General features: G+C 40.1%; 1 protein-coding gene across 1 annotated transcript in view; it reads left to right on the forward strand.

Annotated features, from left to right (window-relative positions):
• Epg5 (ectopic P-granules autophagy protein 5) overlaps positions 1 to 25,031 on the forward strand; it is a 540,178-nt gene that overhangs the window by 231,257 nt on the left and 283,890 nt on the right. The gene's annotated exons all lie outside the window — the stretch shown is intronic.

Here is a 25,031-nt window from a genome sequence, read left to right on the forward strand (position 1 = left end):
TAAGTCATTCTGGATGTTACAGTGTGTTTCAGAATTCTGTAGCAGATTACACATCATATACAGGTAATAATAAATTATATAATATTAATTTTCAGGTATTTACAATAATTGAACTCTTATAAATATTTTTGTACAGCACATGTTTCATAACATAACCTCACAAACAACGCGATCATATCGTATGAACATATGATGTAATAATAATAATAATAATAATAATAATAATAATAATAATAATAATAATAGCTGGATTAAACACTTCATAGCCATACATTATGAGTCATAATAATAATAATAATAATAATAATAATAATAATAATAATAATAATAATAATAATAATAATTCAAGCTCGATACTTGCATTATTTACCCATGGGTGAGAGAATATTGTTTTCATGTTATATCTGTTTATCACACTTGCATCAATATCCCCCCTATAACTTGAAACAATTTCCACACTTTGTCACACTTGTCGGCTTTGCCTTGGACATAGATTGTATCTCCTTTCTTTCCCATTGTCGCTGGATGTGCTCCCTCTTGACCAGATGGTGCTGTATCATTACTAGCCTCTTCTTCAGGCTTACTCTGTATGTGCACCAGTTGGGAGACTCACCGCAACTCCGATGCGTGGACCTTGACAGGAGGGCTGATCTTTAGTAAGTAGACCCCATGGCCCAGCTGCTTATCCACCTCAATGGGACTAATCCACTTAGATGCGAGACCTGCGTTAAACCCTTCTATCTTATTACTGACTGGGCAGTTACGTCGCAGTACTTGTTGGCCTGGTAGGAAGTTCTGGGTCTCTTCGACATCTTGAGCCTTGGCCTGGGTAAGATATCTCTTCTCGACCAAAACTTGCTTCTCGTTGATGTTCTGCTGCTGCTGCTGCTGCTGCCACTCTGCCAGGGAAACAGCTGCATCATCTTGACCCGAAGTGGGTGGTCTATGAATCTCCCAATCCCCGATGCCGTATAGCTGTCGACCAAGGAACAGCTCCACTGGGGAATAGCCGGTGACACAGTTGATGCGTCGTTGCAGGGCAAAGAATGACTGCGGTATCTGACGGTCCCACAGTCAATGTTCTTTGTCTATCAGGTGGACCCGTAGCATCCTTTTCAGCTCCTGGTTTCATTGTTCTGTTGGATTGGCCCTTAGGTTATATATAGAGGTGGTCCAGTGCTCCACACCCCATTCTGTGATCATTTGATGCCACTTCCTTGTCATGAACTGACTCTCGTTGTCTAATAGAATGTACTGTGGATAACCATAGCGGCTGAATACCTCGTCTTGTAGCAGGCTTGTGATGCGTCCCATCACCTGAAAGGCCTCAATCCATCTTGTGAAGAGGTCTGTGATTACTAGGAGTCCTGTTTTACTCCGTGGTGTCCTAGGGTAAGGATCCATCAGGTCCATGCCTATGACTTCCCACAGGCGTTGTGGCCGTCTTCCTCGTTGGCTGGAATCTGCCTTCCTGTTGCTCGCCTTGGTGCAGACACAGATGTAGCACCACTTCGCGTAGTCCAGGATGTCTTTCTGCATGTTGACCCAGAAGAATCTTCATCGGATAGACTGATATGTCTCTTCGCCTCCTGGATGTCCGGCTTCAGTGCTGTCATGGAACTTCTCGAGGATGTCTGTCGTGTGCTGTCTGGTTATCACCACTACTGCAGGCATGTCGGAGAGGTGCAACCTGTACATCAAGAGTCCTCCGTCAACCCGGAACTTCTTGTAGCACATCTTGAATTCCCTCGAGACAAGTAGACTATTGGTATTCTGTCTCCTATCCACTGTGTCATGGTCCTATAAGGCTTGTCTTGTTCCTGCCACTGTTTGATCACTCCCAGCTCAAGATCCTTCTTGATGGCCATAAGGACAGGTTCCTTAGGTTCACTCTGGTGTTTTCGTGGGAACTCCCTCTCGACAGTGGTGCTCCTAGCTTCAGGTTCTATTGCCGGGTGCCTAGATAAACTGTCTGCTCCTATGTTCGTCGGTCCTGGGACGTGACACACATCAAAATCAAATTCTGTGGTTAACAGAGCCCATCACATCAATTTAGATTTTGTGTCAGAGACAGAGTTTAACCATTTGATAGCGGCATTATTGGTGTACAGCTGGAATGTCCTTCCCTCCAATTAGCCTCTGAATTTGCCCATGGTCCACACCACGGCTAAGGCTTCTTTCTCGGCAGTGCAGTAGCGTTGTTTGGTGGGAGATAGCTTTGTGCTGGCATACTCGATGATGTCCCTTCCGCAGTCACTCCTCTCCTGGAATAACACTGCTCCTGAGCTGGAGTCGCAGGCGTCCGTCTACAGGCACATCTTCCGTTGAGGGTCGGGATGGGCTAGACTGGGAGCGCTGCATATCACAGCCTTAAGGCCTTATGCTGCCTCTTCCTTGCTGGTCCATTGGAACAGGCAGTTGTTATGGGTTAGGTTAGTGAGTGACATTGCCTTCTCTTCAAAGTGTGGCATGAAGCTGCTATACAATCCACACAAGCCAAGGAACTGATGTACTTGTCGCTTGGTCCGTGGGCGTTCAGCTTCTTCAATAGCTCGATTCTTCTCCGGCTGCTTTTCTAAGCCTTCAGAGGTTAGGATATTGCCAAGATATTCTACACGGGACTGGGCAAAGTGGCACTTCTGCAGTTGGCAAGTCAGTCCATGAATCTTCAGTCGTTCCAGCACTTTCCATAGATATACAAGGTATTCTTGAAAAATTCTTGCTATGAATTAAAATGTCGTCGAGATACACTTAGCAAAAATCTGCAACATATCCTCATAATACCTTATCCAGAGGTGCCAACTATTACAGATTGTCCTCAATGGTTACGGATTACACTTCGCTATTACGGTTGAAGGGGAAATTATTACAGAAAAGCAACATTGTCACGATAAAAATTAATTTCTACGAAAAAAAGGAAACAAGTAAAAAATGTTCAATCCTTTAGAGCATTACTGGTCAACCCTCCTCGTTTCAATGTGTGTAAGTTGGCAACTAAACACATTTGGTAGTTATTTGGTCATCACTTCCTTTTGTTTCCCGTGAGCGTTGTGAAATCATGGCCAGGTATAGAGATATATGCTGCTCTCTTAGCTAGAATGACGCAGGAATGACGCATCAAGTTGGCCGTGAGGTAGGCTCTACTCCTTGCTCTGCTGTTCTCCAATGCGCGCATTCAGCTCTCTGTTGTGTGCGTAGAACGAGTGGTATATTTAGAATGTGGTACAGAAATATTTTAAATAGTTATATTTGAATCAGCCTTGTCAATACACTTATTAATGAAAGAAAATTATTTATTAAACCAAACATGTTTCAGGACTTCAACCATTCCCTTCATCTGTGGTTAGATCAATGTTCCCCGACTCTAAAATATCTCGGAAATAAGGTTGTGCAAGAACTAAAACCTCTGCTCTAGTTCAATACACGGCATCTGAGGCAAAAAAGAAAATAAGTAAACTTTTGCAAATATCAGATCTGACCACTGATGAAGGGAATGGTTGAATTCCTGAAACATATATGATTTAATAAATAATTTTCCTTCATTAATAAGTGTATCGAAAAGGCTGATTCAAATATAAAATATTTCTGTACTACATTCAAAATAGTCAATACAGATCAAACATTCATTTTAACCTATCATGGTTAAGTTTATCAATAGTGGTATATTTAGCGCATTTCAGTTCTAATTATCAGAGTCGTTGATTCAGAAAGAAGTGATTGGTTTTGTGCAATGAAGCAGAGTGATTGTCAAATTGCATCTTCTTCTAAGAGGACAGCAGTGTTACAGAAATATCGAGCGGTTACACAAAGGAATGGTCATGCCTACTTGTGTCACGTGTTAGCGAAAACCACGTGTTCTGCAGTGTGTGTTCGTGTGATTTCTCTGTGGCTCACGGTGGACGTGATGATTGCAGACGACACATAGAATCCAAGAGCATAATATTCCGTTATCAGTTTCAGACCATGCTGGAAATTTGTTTAGATCAATGTTCCCCAACTCTAAAATCTCTCAGAAATATGGTTGTGCAAGAACTAAAACCTCTGCTTTAGTTCAATACATGGCATCTGAGGGGAAAAAAGGAAATAAGTACACTTTTGCAAATAACACCTTTTTCTTTGGCTAATGATGGTAGTATGGGTTCAAATGCAGTTAAATTTTATCCTATAGTTGTCTCTTTCTTTAATGCTCAAAGAGGCCAATTATCAACTCTTCTATTGTCATTGTTAGAGAGTACTGACAATACAGGTGAGGGAATTTTCTCTGTTATTAATGGTGAATTGTCTTCTTTAGCCATTCCATGGAAAAATTGCATTTCTGTTTCATCTGACAATGCATACACAATGATAGGGGCAAATAAAGGTGTTGCCAAATTTCTGAAGGACAGGCATTCTTCTGTTTATGTCCCAGGTTGTTTGTGTCATCTCATACACATGTGTGTACAAAAAGCAGCAGCCCAATTACCAGTCAATGTAGAGAACTTTTTGGTTCAGTTATATTACTATCTTGATAAGAGTTCTAAAAGGCAAAGCACGTTGAAAATTTACTGGGCTTTTTTCCTGGAAAAAGAGGTGTCGGAACTCACAGGAGGGAAATTAAGGAAGAAGACATGGGATTTACTGAACATTTAAGAAAGCATGTAATTTTCATTGAAACCTACTTACACTGAATTCAAAACAATTTCCAAATTTTTGACATGTCATCATCCTCATCATTTCGTTTTCTGGTCTTGCTTTTTGTACCCATGGCTGAATGATGACCTTGTAACAACCAAGTTTTGGCATACTTCGTTGGCTCAAATATCGTCAAAGGAGGTCCAATAATTCTTATAAATAGTAATGAATAGAGCCCGGATTTCCATGCACTATCAAATCTCAAAATATGCATGTATTCATGCATTATAATATGGCAGAACATGCTCAAAAAACTAGAAAATATGTACTATCATAATTAATTTCCTTTTGAAACCTAGTACAACAACTAATTTCTCCAAATTGTCTTGACTTAAGCTCATTCGTTGATCTGTCAGCACATTCTTAAGCACAGAAAATTACCTTTAACGTCGCAAGAAGTGACAGGTGCATAACTAAATAAAGACATTTGGGACAAGTGTTGTTTGAGTCATCAGTCCAGAGACTGGTTTGATGCAGCTGTCCATGCCACCCTATCCTGTGCTAACCTTTTCATTTCTACGTAACTATTGCATCCTACATTTGCTTAATCTGCTTCTCATATTCATACCTTGGTCTACCCCTACCGTTCTTACCACCTACACTTCCTTCAAAAACCAACTGAACAAGTCCTGGGTGTCTTAAGATGTGTCCTATCATTCTATCTCTTCTTCTCGTCAAATTTAGCCAAATCGATCTCCTCTCATCAATTAAAAATAGGAGAGGATTTCCACCAATCAATACTTATTTATTGCATATATTAAACTACAGGACCGGTTTCGACCTCATATTCAAGGTCATCTTCAGCTGAACCATATATACATATTAATATAATGAAGCTTTGATTAAGATTGTGGTGTTGAAGGAATGTCATATGATGATGATGTACATTTAGTTACATACAAATGGGGCACGTCTTAGCGTGAGCTGGCGTATATGTCATTCTGTGCAATATTGCAACTGTATGTCTAAAATGTTGAAGGTCTTAAAACTAGTGTATAAAACACGTATTTTCCTAAACTAACTTATATATATGTACAAGATAAAAACAATACATAAAAACACTTCATGTACATGAACATTCGTTCTTGCTTGGTGGTCAATACATCGACTAACTTCCGTATTTAAGCCTTATTCACAGTTGTACACTTCAGCTGCTATTCTTAGAGTTTGTAAAATTGCATGGATAAAAGTTTTGTCTTCCTGTGCGTATGTGAGATAAAACACTTTCAATTTAAAAAGGGTGCCAAATGTATGGATGAAATTCAAGTAAAATATGTTCAGCTCTGCTGTGTGTGTTGCCCTTTTATAAGAACCAATTCATGTTTTCTTATTGGCGTCCGTAAGTTTGGGTGACATTGGTTTCAAAGTAGTGGCTCCTTTCCCATTTGTAGCTGTGCAATGATGTTATGTTAATCTGTGGAAGATAAGATTGAGTTATAAGTGATATTGTGCGGAGGAATGTCTAAGGGTTATGTGTGTGAATTAGAATATGTACTTACTGTTGTTGGTGTAGCTGAGTTGTGTTTGACATGCGAGCTTGTAATGTACTACTTCATGTTCTTCTTGGGCTTATGCTAGCTGCTGTGAGGGGAAGGAAAGGAGGGGTAGGGAGAGTTGTTGTTGTAGGGGTAGGGATGGAGCTGGGTGTGTTGTTTGGTATTTTTCTGTTGCTTGTTGCATTCTGTTTATCGATTAACTTAAGGTAAGGGTTTTTTAAGGCGGGGATAACTGTATTGAAGATGATGTTAGTTTTTTCTGTGATTTCATTTATGTTGTAATTTGGATTGGTGTACTGATCCAAAGTGATGTAGAATTCTTCTGTTATGTTGAGCAGTAAGTACATATTCTAATTCACACACATAACCCTTAGACATTCCTCCGCACAATATCACTTATAACTCAATCTTATCTTCCACAGATTAACATAACATCATTGCACAGCTACAAATGGGAAAGGAGCCACTACTTTGAAACCAATGTCACCCAAACTTACGGACGCCAATAAGAAAACATGAATTGGTTCTTATAAAAGGGCAACACACACAGCAGAACTGAACATATTTTACTTGAATTTCATCCATACATTTGGCACCCTTTTTAAATTGAAAGTGTTTTATCTCACATACGCACAGGAAGACAAAACTTTTATCCATGCAATTTTACAAACTCTAAGAATAGCAGCTGAAGTGTACAACTGTGAATAAGACTTAAATACGGAAGTTAGTCGATGTATTGACCACCAAGCAAGAACGAATGTTCATGTACATGAAGTGTTTTTATGTATTGTTTTTATCTTGTACATATATATAAGTTAGTTTAGGAAAATACGTGTTTTATACACTAGTTTTAAGACCTTCAACATTTTAGACATACAGTTGCAATATTGCACAGAATGACATATACGCCAGCTCACGCTAAGACGTGCCCCATTTGTATGTAACTAAATGTACATCATCATCATATGACATTCCTTCAACACCACAATCTTAATCAAAGCTTCATTATATTAATATGTATATATGGTTCAGCTGAAGATGACCTTGAATATAAGGTCGAAACCGATCCTGTAGTTTAATATATGCAATAAATAAGTATTGATTGGTGGAAATCCTCTCCTATTTTTAATTGTGCAATTGTCAATACGGAAATGAAGATTATAGATTACTCCTCTCATCAATTCGATTCAGTATCTCTTCATTCGTGATTCGATCTATCCATCTCACCTTCAGCATTCTTCTGTAACACCACATTTCAAAAGCTTCTATTCTCTTTCTTTCTGAGCTAGTTATCGTCCATGTTTCACTTCCATACAATGCCACGCTCCACACGAAAGTCTTCAAAAACATCTTTCTAATTCCGATATCAATGTTTGAAGTGAGCAAATTTCTTTTCTTAAGAAAGTTCTTCCTTGCTTGTGCTAGTCTGCATTTTATGTCCTCCACACTTCTGCCATCGTTAGTTATTTTACTACCCAAGTAACAATATTCATCTACTTCCTTTAAGACTTCATTTCCTAATCTAATATTTCCTACATCACCTGCCTTCGTTCGACTGCACTCCATTACTTTTGTTTTGAACTTATTTATTTTCATCTTGTACTCCTTTCCCAAGACTTCTTCCATACTATTCATCAACTTCTCGAGATCTTCTGCAGTCTCAGATAACAATATCATCGGCAAATCTCAAGGTTTTGATTTCCTCTCCTTGGACTGTGTTTCCCTTTCCAAATTTCTCTTTGATTTCCTTTACTGCCTGTTCTATGTAAACATTGAAAAGGAGAGGGGACAAACTGCAGCCTTGCCTCACTCCTTTCTGGATTGCTGCTTCTTTTTCAAAGCCCTCGATTCTTATCACTGCCGACTGATTTTTATACAGATTGTAGATAATTCTTCGTTCTTGGTATCTGATCCCTATCATCTTCAGAATCATAAATAGCTTGGTCCAATCAACATTATCGAATGCCTCTTCTAGATCTACGAATGCCATGTACGTGGGCTTGTCCTTCTTGATTCGATCCTCTAAGATCAGACGTAAAGTCAGGATTGCTTCACGTGTTCCTACATTTCTTCTGAAGCCAAATTGATCTTCTCCCAACTCAGCTTCAACTTGTTTTTCCATTCTTCTGTAAATAATACGTGTTAATATTTTGCAGGCATGAGATACTAAAGTAAAGGTGCGGTAGTTTTCACACCTGTCAGCACCGGCTTTCTTGGGAATAGGTATAACAACATTCTTCCGAAAATCGGATGGGACTTCTCCTGTCTCATACATCTTGCACACTAAATGAAATAACCTTGCCATGCTGGTTTCTCCTAAGGCAGTCAGTAATTCAGAGGGAATGTCATCAATTCCAGCTGCCTTGTTCCTATTGAGGTCACTCACAGCTCTGTCAAACTCTGACCTCAAAATTGGGTCTCCCATTTATCAGCATCAACAGCCTCTTCATGTTCCAGAACCAAATTATCTACATCTTTACCTTGATACAACGGTTGGATATGCTCCTGCCATCTTTCTGCTTTGTCTTCTTTCCCTAGAAGTGGCTTTCCATCTGAGCTCTTAATATTCGTACACCTAGATTTCCTTTCTCCAAAGGTTTCCTTGATTTTCTTGTATGCAGTATCTACCTTTCCCAGGACCATACAGCCTTCGACATCATTGCACTTCTCCTTCAGCCATTCTTCCTTAGCTACCTTGTACTTTCTATCCACTTTATTCTTTAATCGCCTGTAATCTTTTCTGCCCTCTTCATTTCTAGCATTCTTGTATTTTCGTCGTTCATCAATCAGGTCTAGTATCTCCTGAGTTATCCACTGATTCTTAGTTGATCTTTTCTTCCTTCCTAACATTTACTGACTTCATTTTCATGACTCTCCACTCTTCCTCTATAGTGTTTCCTTCAGCCTTTTCATTTAGTCCTTGTGCAACATGTTCCTTGAAACAGTCCCTCACACTCTTTTCTTTCAACTTGTCTAGATCCCATCCTTTTGCATTCTTTCCTTTCTTCAATTTCTTCAACTTCAGATGGCATTTCATGACCAACAAGTTGTGGTCGGAGTCCACGTCTGCTCCTGGGAAAGTTTTGCAATCCAACACCTGGTTTCTGAATCTCTGCCTAATAATAATGAAGTCTATTTGATACCTTCCAGTGTCTCCAGGTCTCGTCCACGTATTCAGCCGTCGTTTGTGGTGTTTGAACCAAGTATTGGCAAGGACTAAATTATGATCAGTGCAGAATTCAACCAGCCGACTTCCTCTTTCGTTCCTTTGTCCCAATCCAAATTCTCCTACTGTACTACCTTCTCTTCCTTGTCCTACCACTGCATTCCAGTCTCCCATCACAATTAGATTCTCGTCACCTTTTACATATTGTATTAAATCTTCTTTCTCCTCGTATATTCTTTCGATTTCTTCATCATCCGCTGAACTAGTGGGCATATAGACCTGCACTATTGTGGTGGGCATTGGTTTGGTGTCTATCTTGACGACAATAATTCTTTCAGTATGCTGGTCGTAGTAGCTTACCCACTGCCCTATTTTCTCATTCATTATTAAACCAACTCCTGCATTTCCCCTGTTTGATTTTGATTTTGGGACAAAGTAAGGTCAAATTGTACATGTTTGCATTTTCACCACAATACGTCTTTTATAAACTTGACCTTCGATGTTAGGCCCTTTAAAAAACAAACAACAACAACAACAACAAAAGTCAGATATGCAGTATAAATGTTCAGATATTCGCTATTAAGTCCAAAATCTTCAAAATAAGCATTATGCATGAATTTTCTCCTAAAAAGGCCAAAACATGCAAACATGCAGGGAAAAACAACGGTTATTTAGAGTCATAAAGTCATGGAACGAATATTTGCAAAATTTGAGAAGTGTAAACAGTCTATTTAAAAATATTCATTTGCATGGGAATCCGGGCTCTAGTAATGAGGTAATGGTTTTCACTGACAAAGATGATCTTTCTGGAGACACAATCAAGTTCATCTGAGAAAATCCCCTTTCACACTCACTTGAAGATATAGCTATTGTGTTGAGAGACCTCCGAACCCGAGAAAGTTCCCTACGTATTTCTTCTCTCAGATGATTTCTGAAGGCTCGAATAGCTTCTCTTTCATTCAGTTGGAATCTTCTTGCCAGTCTGCCTATTTCTGCTTCTCCATACAGAATATTTTCTCTTGAGTTTGCTGGCCAGTTCTTAGAATCCAGAATCTCTTGCACATCTTGACATTTCAGTGTCTTCTTCAAAAAGTAATTTTTTTCTGTAGAGAAATTTTAAGTTGTTCATAGAAAGCATTCGGGGATATTGGTGGATCATAAATTCTGTTTTTCTTATGCAATGGAAGATCCTTAAACTGTAGATTTGCAGCTGCCTCAAGCGCTTTCTGATAGTAACGTCCTGGGACAGACCACCTCTTGTCACAAATATCAACAAAACGCTCAATCTTGCTGTGGGCTTTGTAAAGATCAGCATTTCTCTCCTGCAGATCTAAGCTTAGTTCAGACAGTTCTTGCAGAGCATCGCAAATTAATCCCAGATTCAAAATAAATTCCACAGATGTTATTTTCCTGTGAAGACCTTCATAAGTGCATTTTTCCTTTCTGTCACAACCATCTTCTGATTTGCCTCTTTCAAAATGAAGTACCAGTGCTTCAAAATCCTGCCAAACAGCCAAAACAGTTCTATAGCTGGATGCAACCCACCTTGTGGACAGAATTTTTCCAATTTTTAAAATCTGCATCTCCAGTGTAGCTGCACATGACTGGAGCTGACTTGCATTCTTTGGAGAGGCATGATACATAACATATAATTTGTCCATAAAACACTTAAATCTATTGAGGCCAGAAACCTCTTTCACAACATCGTGTACTGATAATTCCAGTCTATGGCTAGGACAGTGCCACAAAACAATGGCAAGAAATCTGTCTTTGAAAAGTTTTGAGACTCCTCCACGTACTCCGAACATTACTGCGGCACCATCACATGTCAGTGAAACTAAATTTTCCTTTAGAAAATCTTCTGTGAACCCTAGTGCTGCTATAGAAGACATCAAGCTTTTCCATTTGCTGTTACATCATCTAACTCAATTAAATCAATGAGAAGGTTGACCGGTTCTGCCATTTTTATTGCTTCAACGTAGGTTCGAACATATACCATCAGAACAGACTTTTGACTTAGAATAGTTGATTCATCAAGAATGAGAGAGAACTTGCTCTTTGAATCAAGTACATTTTTTATCAATCTTGTTCTCATTTTACTGCCTGTGTGGTTTACTATATTTATACAGGCATTACTTGAATGCGAAATTCTCCCCATATCATTCCCGTTTAATTCTTGTAAATCAAGTTCAGTTTCGAAATTGTAGGAAGACTGGTTCTTTTTTGCCACGTTATAAGCAGTACGACTAGCCGGCCTCGTGATGTAGGGGTAGCGTGCCTGCCTCTTACCCGGAGGCCCCGGGTTCGATTCCCGGCCAGACCAGGGATTTTTACCTGGACCTGAGGGCTGGTTCGAGGTCCACTCAGCCTACGTGATTAGAATTGAGGAGCTATCTGATGGTAAGATAGCGGCCCCGGTCTAGAAAGCCAAAAATAACGGCCGAGAGGATCCGTCGTGCTGACCACACGACACCTCATAATGTACAGGCCTTCGGGCTAAGCAGCGGTCGCTTGGTAGGCCAAGGCCTTTCAAGGGCTGTAGTGCCATGGAGTTTTAGGGTTAAGCAGTACGAAATATTTTACAAGTAATTTTGTTTTCTCTCTGTAATGACTTTAGACGTACTGTCTCAAGTTTTTCTTTTTTTTCCCTTCTTCAGTTATTTTATTAGCACTTTTATGTCCACCACTTTTTTTTGTGGTCAAAAATTTTTTTTCCTGAGAGATGTTAGCTTCTGTTTACGATTTTCTCCGTAAGATACAATTTCACATTTTAACTACTCTTTTGATAGTTGCATGCCCACATTCTTCTGTACACATAAACTTCCAACATTTTTGCACACTGAGCAACCTAACTTGCCGTCATGAAAATACAACCAGTCGTTTTTCTTTACAAAATCATTCCTTTGTTCTACAGTCCAACAACTAGGCCACAGACTTTGGAATTCACTTTGAACTTTACATACCATTATGGAACTCGTCGACACATCTGTTGCTTCAAGTTCCACACTTGAGTTTGATGATACTTCAGCTTGATGGCCTGACGAACTGCTTGTGCAATTTTTGTGTTTGGTGGTAGGCACACAAAAATATTCTGAAATTCTTTTCATTCTCGCCTCGTGGTCGACAGATTTAGGTTATGTCTATTGCCGTGTAAGAAGTAGTACAAACTACGGCTGAAATGCAACAAACACAGGCAATTATCTACATTAATGAACAACAGTACTGTATATTGAGGGCAATCCAGATGAAATGTAACTAAAACTGGGACCAATATACAAAATAACTACAAAGTGAGCAAAGAAAGAACAAGAACGAATACTGTATATCCATGCTGCCTGCAAACCGGAAGAATGTTTTTGATTTCGATTGATTTCGATTCTCGAAATAACAAAGCGATATGCGATATTACCTTTTCAATTAAGGTCATTTAGCGCGGGAACAGTAAAAATAATATTTTTAAAATTCCTTAACCTGAGAAGTCTAAATATTTTTCAGAGATTTGTATCCACGAAGAGGTTCCGGGAAAAAAGCCCTGAAAATTTATCAGGCTGTTTGTGGCACAGAGGTTCACAAAATTTTGAAATATGTTAGTACCCGTTGGCTCTCGCTTCTTCATTCTATTGATAGAGTTCTTGAGCAGGGGGAAGCTTTAACACTCGTGGTTTGTAGTGAGACCCAGCATAAAAATGAGACCACCAAGCAATTTGAAACTGTGAAATCTTTCATACAAGACCCTTGCTACTTTCTTCAGAGTATACTTCCTGTTTTTAACTCAGTAAATATATTTCTGCAACAAAATGCGCCAGCCATACATCTTCTTAGGAGGAAACTTACTGGTCTTTTAACTGACCTATTGACCAGATTTGTTCAGCCATGTTCTATTCAGCCTTTTGAGTGTTGAATTCAAGAAGAGGAAATACCAGAAAGCCAATGAGGACTTGGTAATTGGAGCAAAAGCTAGGGCATACTTGAAAGATAATGACTGTGATGAAGAGATGTTTTATAATTCTGTAAGAGAGCTTTATATGGCAGCTTGCAGTTACATTATCAGGAAATTTCCCCTTGATGATGAATTTCTTCATCATGCCGAAGTTGTAGACATCTCTCTCAGAATGAAGGTTTCCTATTCGTCTCCTGAATATTTTGTTTGAAGATTCCCAACTTTGGTCAAAGAAAGTGAACATGACAAACTTGAAGAGGAATTTGCAGTTTACCAGTGTGATACTTTCCCTGAATATATTGTACATGGACCTAACATTGATGTGAATTGGGGCAACATTGCAGAGCGTAAAAATGAAAGTTGACAAATTATGTATAAAACCTTACGTAATGTTGTATTTGCAGTACTAAGTGTACCTCATAGTAACTCTCCCACAGAAACAGTTTTCAGTGTTGTTAGGAAAAATCAGACAGAATTCAGGCTTATACTAAGTACATCTATACAGAAATTGCTTATGGTTCTGAAGACGAAAATGTCATCTCGGGGGGAAGTATGTTTCAGGAAAACCTACACTGAAAAGCAGCTGCTGGGTGCAAAACAAGCTACAAAGAATTTTTTATCCCAGAACTAACAGGTAATGAGCAAATTTTATTGTGTAAAATGATATAATTTAAAATAGATTGGTGTAGGAAAGGGCAAACAGGGTGCTTTGGATTTGACTCGTAAACATTTTGACGGCGGGGGGGGGTGTGCGCGAGTTAAAAATGGAATTACTCATAACCAACTTCAAAGGTTGGCACCTCTCCTTATCCATCAGTCGCATGAAGGTGGCAGGATTATTCTTCAATCCAAAGGGCATTACTGCAAACTGGTACAATCCTCACGGTGTCATGAAGGCAGTCAGTGGTCTAGAACATTCCTCGACCTCTACTTGCCAGTATCCGGAATTGAGATGCAGCATGCTGAAAATCCTAGACCCACTTACTTGTTTCAGCGAGTCTTTCAGGTCAGGCGTGGGGTAGGCATCACTAACGGTCTTCTCGTTCAACCTGCAGAAGTCCACACACAGTTGATTTACCCTATTCTTCTTCTTCTTCAGTAGGACGATAGGTAAAGCCCAACAGGATGTAGAGGATTCGATAAGACCTTGCCCTTCCATCTCTTGAATCTTCTGGATGACGAAGTTGCGCTTATCCAGGTTGATTTGAATATGGATGTTGCTTTGATGGGTGAGGAAGCGCTGCATTCAATGGTGTGCATTACCGTGGTAGCCCGTCCTGTTTTATTGGTGATGACTTCTGGAAAGTCCTTTAAGGTGTGTCTCAGCTCCTCTTCTTCACTCGGTCGAAGATGTGTTAACTGAAAATCTCCCAGGTTTACGTCGACTTCCGTATCCTTGCGAGTCCAGAGATTTCCATCGTGCTAAGCGACCCTCAGACATCTGTCTTTTCCCAAAAGGACTTCATGAGCTGCATAGTATAGGATCACATTGTATTCCACCAGAAAGTCATGACCTAATATGACGTCAGGTATCAGGTTCTGAATCACTGCAACATCAAGTACAATAGGCATGTTCATGCATTTAGCGGTTAGGTTAGTCTGTTGTTGTATGGAATAGGTTACCCGTCCACTGCTCCCACTACCCTTCCGAGGTGGTGAGACTTCATAGGCGGTAGTAATCTGGCAACAGTCCTGTTGACAAATGAATGGCTTGCTTGGCTGTCGAGTATGGCCGAAAAATTCTCATTGCCAATCCTTAAAATGATAGCTGGGCAGGGTTGGCCTACTCTGCTCACAATCTGACCAATCCCTCTCCTACTTGACCAGGGTTGCTTATCTGTCAGATCTTGAGGCACATTCTTGTTCCCGGTCCGAACCACCCCTCAATCCAGAATAGGCCGGACCTAGTTTTTCGATGTCTGGGCCGGACCTAGTTTTCCGACGTCAAGGCTGGGCACTTATTCTTCAGTGTCCCGCTCTTCCACACTTGTAACACTTCCTAGCTACACTGGTCTCTTCTGTAGCTTTGCTGTTGTGTTCCTCCTCCAGCTAGGTGATGATTCTGCGTAGATGATCAAAGGTTCTGGGTTGTGATAATTTCACTAGGGGTCGAATCTTATCGTGGAGTAGCTCTGTGATATCTGGTAAGATCTCGTTTTCGCTCCCTTCCGGATGCAGACGCTTGAAGAGTTGGTACTTCTGTAGGACAAAGACGCTAGCTTACATGCCAGTGGCTTGTGCCTCAGTCAGTAGCTTCCTTTTCACTCAGCTCTTCACCCCTTCAGAATTAAACCTAGTGAGGAATTCCGTCTTGAAGTCTGTCCAGTTTAGATTTAATCCCTTCAAGTTGTTCCACCAAGTAGCGGCTTGCTCCTTTAATCGCGGTGTGATGAGTTGCACGAAGATGTCCTCTGGTAAACTAGTCCTTCCTAATAGGTTGACCGATCCCTCAAGGAAGCTAGTCAAGTTCTCCTCCAGTCGCCCGTGGAATTCCGGAAGGCTCTCTATAATCTCCTTCGGGTCTAGGTGTCCTGTATTGCTGGTTAGGTTTGAGGAGGTTAGAGGTGTGGCAATATGTCCTGTTTGAGTCAATCTGTTTTCTACTGCATGAAGGATGCTTTCTCTGATATTTTGCACATCTCCCTTGATAGACGAAATCCGGTTTTCTATCCTTCCTTCGACAGGAGAAATACGGTAAGATCTCGTTTTTGCTCCCTTCCGGATGCAGACGCTTGAAGAGTTGGTACTTCTGTACGACGTAGCCGCTAGCTCTCATGCCAGTGGATTGTGCCTCAGTCAGTAGCTTCCTTTTCGCGGAGCTCTTCACCTCTTCGGAATTAAACCTAGCGAGGAATTCCCTCTTGAAGTTTAGATTTAAACCCTTCAAGTTGTTCACCAAGAAGCGGCTTGTCCCTTTAATCGCGGTGTGATGAGTTGTACAAAGATGTCCTCTGGTAAATTAGTCCTTTCTAATAGGCTGACCGATCCCTCAATGAAGTAAGTGGGGTTCTTCTCCAGTTGCCCGTGGTATTCTGGAAGGCTCTCTATAATCACCTTCGGGTCTAGGTGTGCTGTATTGCCGGTCAGGTTTGAGGTGGTTAGAGGTATGGTGATACGTCCTGTTTGCGTTAATCTATCTTTTACTTCATGAAGGATGCCCTTATATTCTGCACATCTCCGTTGATGGTCGAAAACTGGTTTTCTAACTTTCCTTCAACAGCAGAAATATGGCTCCCAAGATTTCCCTCAACGGCAGATATATGGCTTTCAAAATTTCCCTCGATGTTAGAAATCCTCCCCTCAACCTGTTGCTTTATCCTGGAAACCTGGATTTCCACCTTCTCCTTGAGGTCCAAGATAACCCCTTACAGCTGGCTTACTCTACTGTCGATCTGGTCAACCTGTCCCAGTTTTGACTTGATGTCCGTTATATGTTGCATTAATCGATGGGTGACATCACTAATTTGTGATGAAATTTCGTTATTTACAGTTGAAATTTTCAATTCTAGGCCCTGTTCTACATTGTAAACCTGTGTGTACACTTGCTATCTGTCCAGTTAAAACTGAGTTAGCTTGAGGAATTTTACCTGAAAGTTTGTCATTCACGCCTGAAATGTTGTCATTTACGTCTGAAATTTTGTTATTTACTTTCGAAATTATATCTTCAATCTGTCCTGTTAGGCCGGAGTTGATGTCTTGAAATTTTGTCATTTACGTCTGAAATTTTGTTATTCAGTGCCTGCATCGTGGTCATTAGGTTAGAACACATTTTGGTTATATTGACCTCTTCTTCTGTCTCTGAATCTTTGTCGAGTTCGATGAAAAACTTTTCGGGATCTTCTCCTTTTTCCACGAGATCTTCCCGTAGCCACGTCTGTAGCGTTTTTTTCTTGCCGTTCGTCATGATATTCCTCTTGGTGAGTTCGTCCTTGAGTTGTTTCAGTGACATATTCTCTAGTATCACTTGCAATTTGATCTACTACACACTTACACTCGTATTTACTCGTAAATTTTTACGTTCTGTCCCACTGTCGCCTGTTAACATATCCACAAAGGTGCACATGAAATGCCGTCAGTTCATACAGTTATTTATTCACATCTGTTTACAAATTAAACACACACATAATCTTAATCACTGCTGGCACTAGTAAAATACACACATCAACAAATCCACCATTTTAACAACTGCCTATCAGTTCAACATGGAGATTACAACCTTAAAACATAGTTGAAACAGTTGACTGCTTACACGCATGTCCCACCACGTGGTCACAAGTGTAACTTGTTAACCCATAACTCCAACTAAGTAATAACTCATTACCATCAAGACCACCTCCTTATATATGTGCCTGGCCAGGCTTCTAGAAAGATACATTTTCTCGTAAATTCTAAAGTGCCTAACAACATGATTATAATGTACAGAATATTCTACCATCATCTAGTGTCAGTAATACGTCATTCTGGATGTTACAGTGTGTTTAACAATTCTGTAGCGGATTACGCATCATTACAGGTAATAATAAATTATACAATATTAATTTACAAGTATTTACAAATTGAACTCAAATACATATTTATGTACAGCACATGTTTCATGACATAACCTCACAAACAACGTGATTATATCGTATGTACATATGATGTAGTAATAATAATAATAATAATAATAATAATAATAATAATAATAATAATAATAATACTTGTTCCGGGGTTACCCATGGAGCAGAAAGAGGTTAAAGAAGGTGCTGGGATGAATGAACAATGAAGCATCAGGTACAAAAGCAATCTTGAAACAAAATTAAGAAAGTCCAAGATCAGTGATTTTTACAATTCTGGGCTTCATGCCCCTAGTTTTACAATTTTACAAATGGAAGTGGTATTATTTAGTTAAGGGCAGAAATCCCTTAATTCAAGAGCACTTACTCCCTAAATCACAATATCCAGCCTCCCAGAGGCATACTTTACAATTACAAAACTTTGAAAAGAGTTAACAGGCTCTCCAACATTCATCCAATTTTAACCGCCCGCTTAAGGCACCATTACACACGACTCTTACACTCTCTGGCCTTTCTAGGCACAATTCGCAAACACAAAATGGAGGCGTACACTTGCACTTCTAGATAATGAAGAATAAAATCCTAACGCTCTTGGCCCAGAGATACAAGGACTAATCCCAAGCTACACGAATAAAGGTTAAATTTATGCATTACGGAAAGGAAGAAAAACAGTTACAAAACGCAGTCACCTCAAACCAAGATGAGTGGGAGTTCGAGAGGGTAGCTCACTCTCTTTCCCTGATTTACGGTTAAAGCTTTATGAAGTTTTACATTAGCCAGAAGAAAATTTACATTTTAGAAAAGTCGGTTACATCATTAAAGATTCGGACCTTTCCCCTCGGGTTAAGCTGCGGAGGTAGCTACTACAAGAAAGATATAATTTATGTGGCCATTACCTTATATATATGTTCTTTGCTGCCGACGAAAGAGGCCGCCCGCCTCCTGCTTTACCACACACACACTTCTCATGATGGTGATCAGTTGGCCAAGAAACGCGAAAAGCCGCAGTTTATAAACCCTCAGGGAAGGTTCGAGATCATTCAAGATTAATCAGGACACACCCTCTTAAATTTCATTGGCAGATACAAAGTGAACAAGAAAGACGGAATTGGTTGAAAATTAATTACAAAAGTTAGTGATTGGCTAGATTCAAAACTGGCGGAAAGAAAAGGAAGTATTGCCAACCCAGAAATAAATGAATATAGATCAGTTACGGACAACCTAGAAATACAAAACTTCTTTAAGTTATAAGTTCTTTCACCTTGCACCAGGGTGCATGTTCATAGTTTTTAGTGGAATCATCTGTAGAAGAATGTCCAAACTTCTTGATGAATGGGAAACAAAACAAGGAGAAATTAAGTCAGTTTAGGAAACTTCACAATAACAAAATTACTTAATATTTCGGTGGAGACATCTTCCGATTAAGTTCGAAGTTTCTGTTATAGTAGTTTCCACTTTTGTTCGATAGAGGAGTTCATTAAGGCGCTTATTTTGAATGCGCGGCATTGAGGTGTACCTTCCGGTACATCAATAATAATAATAATAATAATAATAATAATAATAATAATAATAATAATAATAATAATAATAATAATAATAATAATAATAATAATAACAACTGGATGTAAACACTTCATAGCCATATATTACAAGTCATAATAATAATAATAATAATAATAATAATAATAATAATAATAATAATAATAATAATAATAATAATAATAATAATAATCTGAGCTCAAGACTTGCATTATTTACCCATGGGTGAGAGAATATTGTTTTCAAGTTATATCTGTTTATAACTTGCATCAGTTCTAAGTAACAGTTTTCTTAATAGATTTGAACTTATTGCAAAACCACATGAAGATATCCATTATGTCATATTTCGTGCCTATGCCAACAAACTGAATACTCCTTGACATTTAACAAGTTATTTAATTTCTTTTCATTATACCAAAATTCTGCTTAATGATGTTCCACATTTAATGGACTTGTACTTGCTTCAGTTCTTCATTTTGATTATAAGCCCATCCAACCTGTAAAGCTGTCAACACAAATTAATTTCTTTGTACATTGTTTATAGCCTATTTATAACATTAAACTATAGATCTCTCTGGAGAAAAAAATAGATAATATATCAGTCACTTTATCAATATTGATGAGTTTGTGGCACTGCAGATGCTATCCAGTACTTGCTTGACATTTTCGATGTTCTATACTCTTTTTCATTTAATATTTAAAATACAGGGCGGATTAAATTTAAACAGGAATTACGTTTTTAAATTTATTGCATCAACCAAAAACGGTATGCCTTCCTGATAGAAAGACGAGGAACGTGTGCAGAACCAGTTGCACCCAAACTCTTCTGCACTTGCATCATCATCGAACTGCTGTCCTCCTAGGTCTTGTTTGAGTGGTCCAAACAAATGGTAGTCTCAGGGCGATAAATCTGGACTGTACAGAGGGTGTTCCAGAGGTATCCTGTTAATTTCCTCCAGTATTTCCTGTGTTAAAGCGGGAGTATGCTACCTTGCATTGTCATGGTGAAGAATGACGTTTCGGATCAGTTTCCAGCATCGCTTGTTGTGATACGCAGCTTGTACGCCATCCAAAAAGTGACAGTAATAGGCTGCATTCATTGTCCCTTTTTTTCGTGAAGAAAATCCACCAGAAAAATGTTCTCAAGAGTCCCAGAAAACAGTTGCAAGCACCTTTCCAGCAGATGGGAGTCTTTTGGCTTTGACCAGACCTACTTTGTCTCTTCACCACCACTCCATGCTTGCTTGCTTTGACTCTGGGGTGTAATGATGCTCGTCTGGTCCCAAGTCCAGAATGGGAAAGTAGGAGGGTTGGCTGGTTTGGTAACCAGCTGTAAAAACTGCTAAAGCTGAGTGTTGAGCGGCGGTAAATAACTCGACCCCTCATAGGGGCCAATGGCTTCAGGCGGATGAGCTGCTTTGGGTGGGTTGATGTTCCCCTCAGTGTAGGAAATTACACTGGAACCCATCATCTGTGTATTTGGTACAACAGCAAAACAGAGGGAGGAACCTCCTTTTTTGTGATTCTCAACAGTTGAGGTCATGCCAGACGGACTGGTTCTGAAGGCGCAGCTTTTTGGTATTTCGAGTCTGCTGCAGTCTGTTACAGTCATGGTACTAGAACCTGCACGTCGCATTTTATTTTTGTCGCAGCGTATAGTTCTGAGATCATAGTGTGTGGGTCACTTTCTTGCAAGCTGCTATCCACCTTCACAAAATCCTGCTTGTGGCATGCTTTCCTGCTGTCACACCCTTCAACTCAAGTCCAACGGTGATGGGATAAGGATTGAGGAGGCAGGATTTTAGGTGAAACTGGAAGCCTCTAGTTTTGACCTGCTCGTTGGCGGCAGATGTGTGATGGTCGTCTTTCTGAGACCCCGTGACTACTCAGGAATTCGGTCCTGCATCTGTGTTTGGGCAGACCTATTTAGGATCACTGCTGCCCACCCTGATTGGGGAAAGCCCTAGAAAATGTGGGCTAAACATCGGTAGTCACACTCTCAGCCGCCTGGGAGGCCACACCCAGCGGGTCACCCCTTATACGGTCAAAGCACGAAGATTACCAAAACTTTGATTATAGGAACCTGGAATATTCGAACCGTACTTGATTTGAATGACAATAACAGACCTGAGAGAAGAACAGCGCTTGTTACCCATGAGCTTGGACGAATGAACATTGATATTGCTGCCCTAAGTGAAACCAGAGTGTCCAGCAAAGGTAAACTTACAGAGTTCAGCTAAGGTTACACAATCTTCCGGAAGGGAAAAGATGAGGGAGAACACCGCATTCATGGTGTTGGATTCGCTGTGAAGACCACATTGATGAATGATTATTAGCTAACTCCATCCGCTATCAACGAAAGAATTATGTCTCCCCAAATCACACTCTCTGGAGCTAAATCTATGACGCTCATCTCCGCATATGCTCCCACCTTGGATGCTGATGTAGAAGCTAAAGATTAATTCTACAACTGCTGAGCACTACCATCACCAAAATGCCACCAAGAGACAAGCTCTTACTACTTGGTGATTTCAATGCCAGAGTTGGTAATGATCACAACTGTAATGCCAGTGGTCTACAGCTCCTTGGTCTTTATTACTAATACTCAGTTCTGCCTGCCTAATCGCTACAAGACCACTTGGATGCATACTTGCTAAAAGCACTGGCACATTCTTGACTATACTTGTTACAAGGACCGCAAAAAACATCGATGACTGCTGGACAGATCATAAGCTCCTTTTTTGCTGGTTGAGAACTTCAGTCTGTTGGAAACCAGAAAGATCCATCCACAACCTGCCCATATAGAAATTCGGTACTTCTAAACTTCAAATTGAATCCACTGCTACAGATTACAGAAACGCGATCTCAAACAAACTGACTAGTCATCCAGTCAGCAGTGATAGTACAAATCAGGAGTGGGCCACGCTTCAGAAGGTCATCACTGAGTCAGCTGAGGAAACAATTGGTTTTGTGAAGGAAAAAATACAAAACTGGTTTGATAAAAATAGTGAAGAAATTAAGTGTCTAGTCAATGCCAAACGGGAAGCCCATCTATCCTTCCTTCAAAATCCGTCTTCCAATGTAAAGAAATCACATTTCTTGGAAATTAAAGGAAAATGTCAGACACAAATTAGGGAAATCAAGAATAACTGGTGGCAAGAAAAAGCTGAAGAACTGTAAAGAATATCTGATGCCGATGACCTGCAAAACTTCTATGCTGTCATAAAGGAGATATGTGGTCCAATTCAATCTTCATCGGGGACATTGAAGACTGCTGACAACTCCGTTATTTTAACTGACAATGGAGAAATTTTAGAGAGTTGGAAGGAATATTTCTCTGCACTCCTAAATCATGCCTCCATTGTCGCTGAGGACTTTCTTCGTAATGTCCCTCAGCAGTCCCAACAACCATGGATGGCAGATCCACCCACATACTGAGACTTCATTAAAGCACTCAATCAACAAAAACTAAGAAAGGCTCCTCGTCCTGACAAAACCCCCCTGGAGGAACTGGTACAAAATGGAGGTATACCCTTGAAGACTAGAATTTTCACACTTATCCTTTTGATTTGGGAAACTTGAGAAGTACCTGACGACTTGAAGAATGCAACTATCTTCAAGAAAGGTGACCGTAGCAAATGTGGGAACTACCATGGTATACCGCTTTTGTCAATTGCAGATAAAATTCTCGCAAGAATTCTATTAAACTGGCTCCAAGTTATCTCGGATAGCATTTTGCTTGAGTCTCAATGTGGTTTCCGAACCTCCAGAGGCACAACAGATATAATATTCTGTGCTAGACAGCGCCAGAAAAAATGCAGAAAGCAACAGCAGCCTCTTTATTTAGTTTTCTTTGATCTGGAAAAAGCCTTTGATTCAGTACCAAGATCTGCTGTGGGGAAAGTATTGAGACATTTTGGATGTCCTGAACATTATGAGGAATTGGATCAAGCTCTTTATGGTGGCAGGTCTGGACTGGTTCTTCATGGTAACTCAGTATCGGATTCATTCCCAATCACTCATGGGTCAAAACAGGGCTGTGTGCTTGCTCCTACACTCTTTGCACTGTACATGGCTGCCATTCTGCATGAATCATCTGCAAACAACTTAGGCATGGAAATTAAATTTCATTTTGATAGGGGCTTTTTCAATCTGACAAGACTTCACTCACAAAGATGTACCTGGTTACCAGGGTGGCAGAACTGCAGTATGCCTATGACACCGCATCTCCTGCTCTAACACCTGTAGAACTACAACAGTCAGTCAACTGCTTTAAAATTGCATGGGATCGCTTTTGTCTTGCCATTAATGTGATAAAAACGAAGGTACTTGCACAACCTGCCCCAGGATTGACTCTTCCTGAGTTCAGTATCTCCATCTTAGACACAACACTGGAGCAGGTTGATCACTTTTCATATCTTGGTAGCATCTTGTCTAAACGGTGTACCTGCGAACAAGATGTTGACATAAGAATCGGGGCTGCTTATGCAGCATTTGGACGGTTGAGTCTTCATGAACAACGACCTAAAACTGCATACCAAACTCATGGTGTACAAAGCTATTGTCATTTCCATGCTACTGTATGGCTGTGATACTTGGACACTACCACCGTGATATCAAAAAACTTGAGCGCTTCCACCAACAAAAAATGAGATACATCTTGAATATTAAGTGGGAGGACTATGTGACCAACATGGCAGTTCTTGACAAAGCGCAGCTAAATAGCATTGAGGCAACAATTATCATTCTTCAACTGAGATATTTAGGCCATGTTCACCGCATGAGGATACCAGGCTCCCTCACCAAATTCTTTATGGTGAACTTTGCTCAGCACTAGACCTCATGGAGGCCCCTCTTAAGCATTTTAAGGACCAACTGAAACACATCATGAAGACAGCTGGTATAAATACAGTATACGGACCTGGGAAGTATGTGCTGTGGACCGTTTACTGTGGCGGAACACTGCATCCACTGCTGTCAACTTGTTCGAAAGAGAACGCCACAGACATATAGAGGCCAAGCGACAAGCAAGAAAGCTTCATCAGTTACAACCGCGCCCTCCTGCATCCATTCAGTTTGATTTGTGTGGGTGTATGTTTTTTTGCCAAGATTGGTCTGTTTAGTCATTGCAAACACATCCATAAATTGAGTTGATCTGCTCACTTTATGCAGGAAGAAGTTATATATACTCAGATCGAGTTACAGCTAATGACGTAATGATGCACCCAAGTTTCATCATAAGTCACAATACGATGCAAGAAATCCTCTCCTTCCTTCTCGTAGTGACGCAGGAGTCCGACAAATTTCCTGGCGTAACGTTTTTTATTCCTGGTTGAGGAGATGAGAAACCCACCTGGCAGACAATTTTCTGAACTCGAGTTCAACTTGGATGATGGTTTGAACACTTCCATAACTTATTCATACAGCTAAAACAATTTCCAAAATTTTATTCGCTGATCTTCATCAGTAATGTCACGAATGACAACATATGTTGTCTGCAGCGATGCTTGTCTGCAGTCTCCTTTCATGAGGTTCATTTTCCACAGCCTCTCTTCCTGCCACAAATTTTTTAGCCCACTCATACACTCGAGTCTGTAAGTGTGTTTCTTCTCCAAACTGTGCGGGGAGCCGTCTCAAAATTTCGGAAGGTTTGGTGCCTTCTT

The sequence above is a fragment of the Anabrus simplex genome, chromosome 3 (assembly GCF_040414725.1).
Source record: "Anabrus simplex isolate iqAnaSimp1 chromosome 3, ASM4041472v1, whole genome shotgun sequence".
NCBI lineage: Eukaryota > Metazoa > Arthropoda > Insecta > Orthoptera > Tettigoniidae > Anabrus > Anabrus simplex.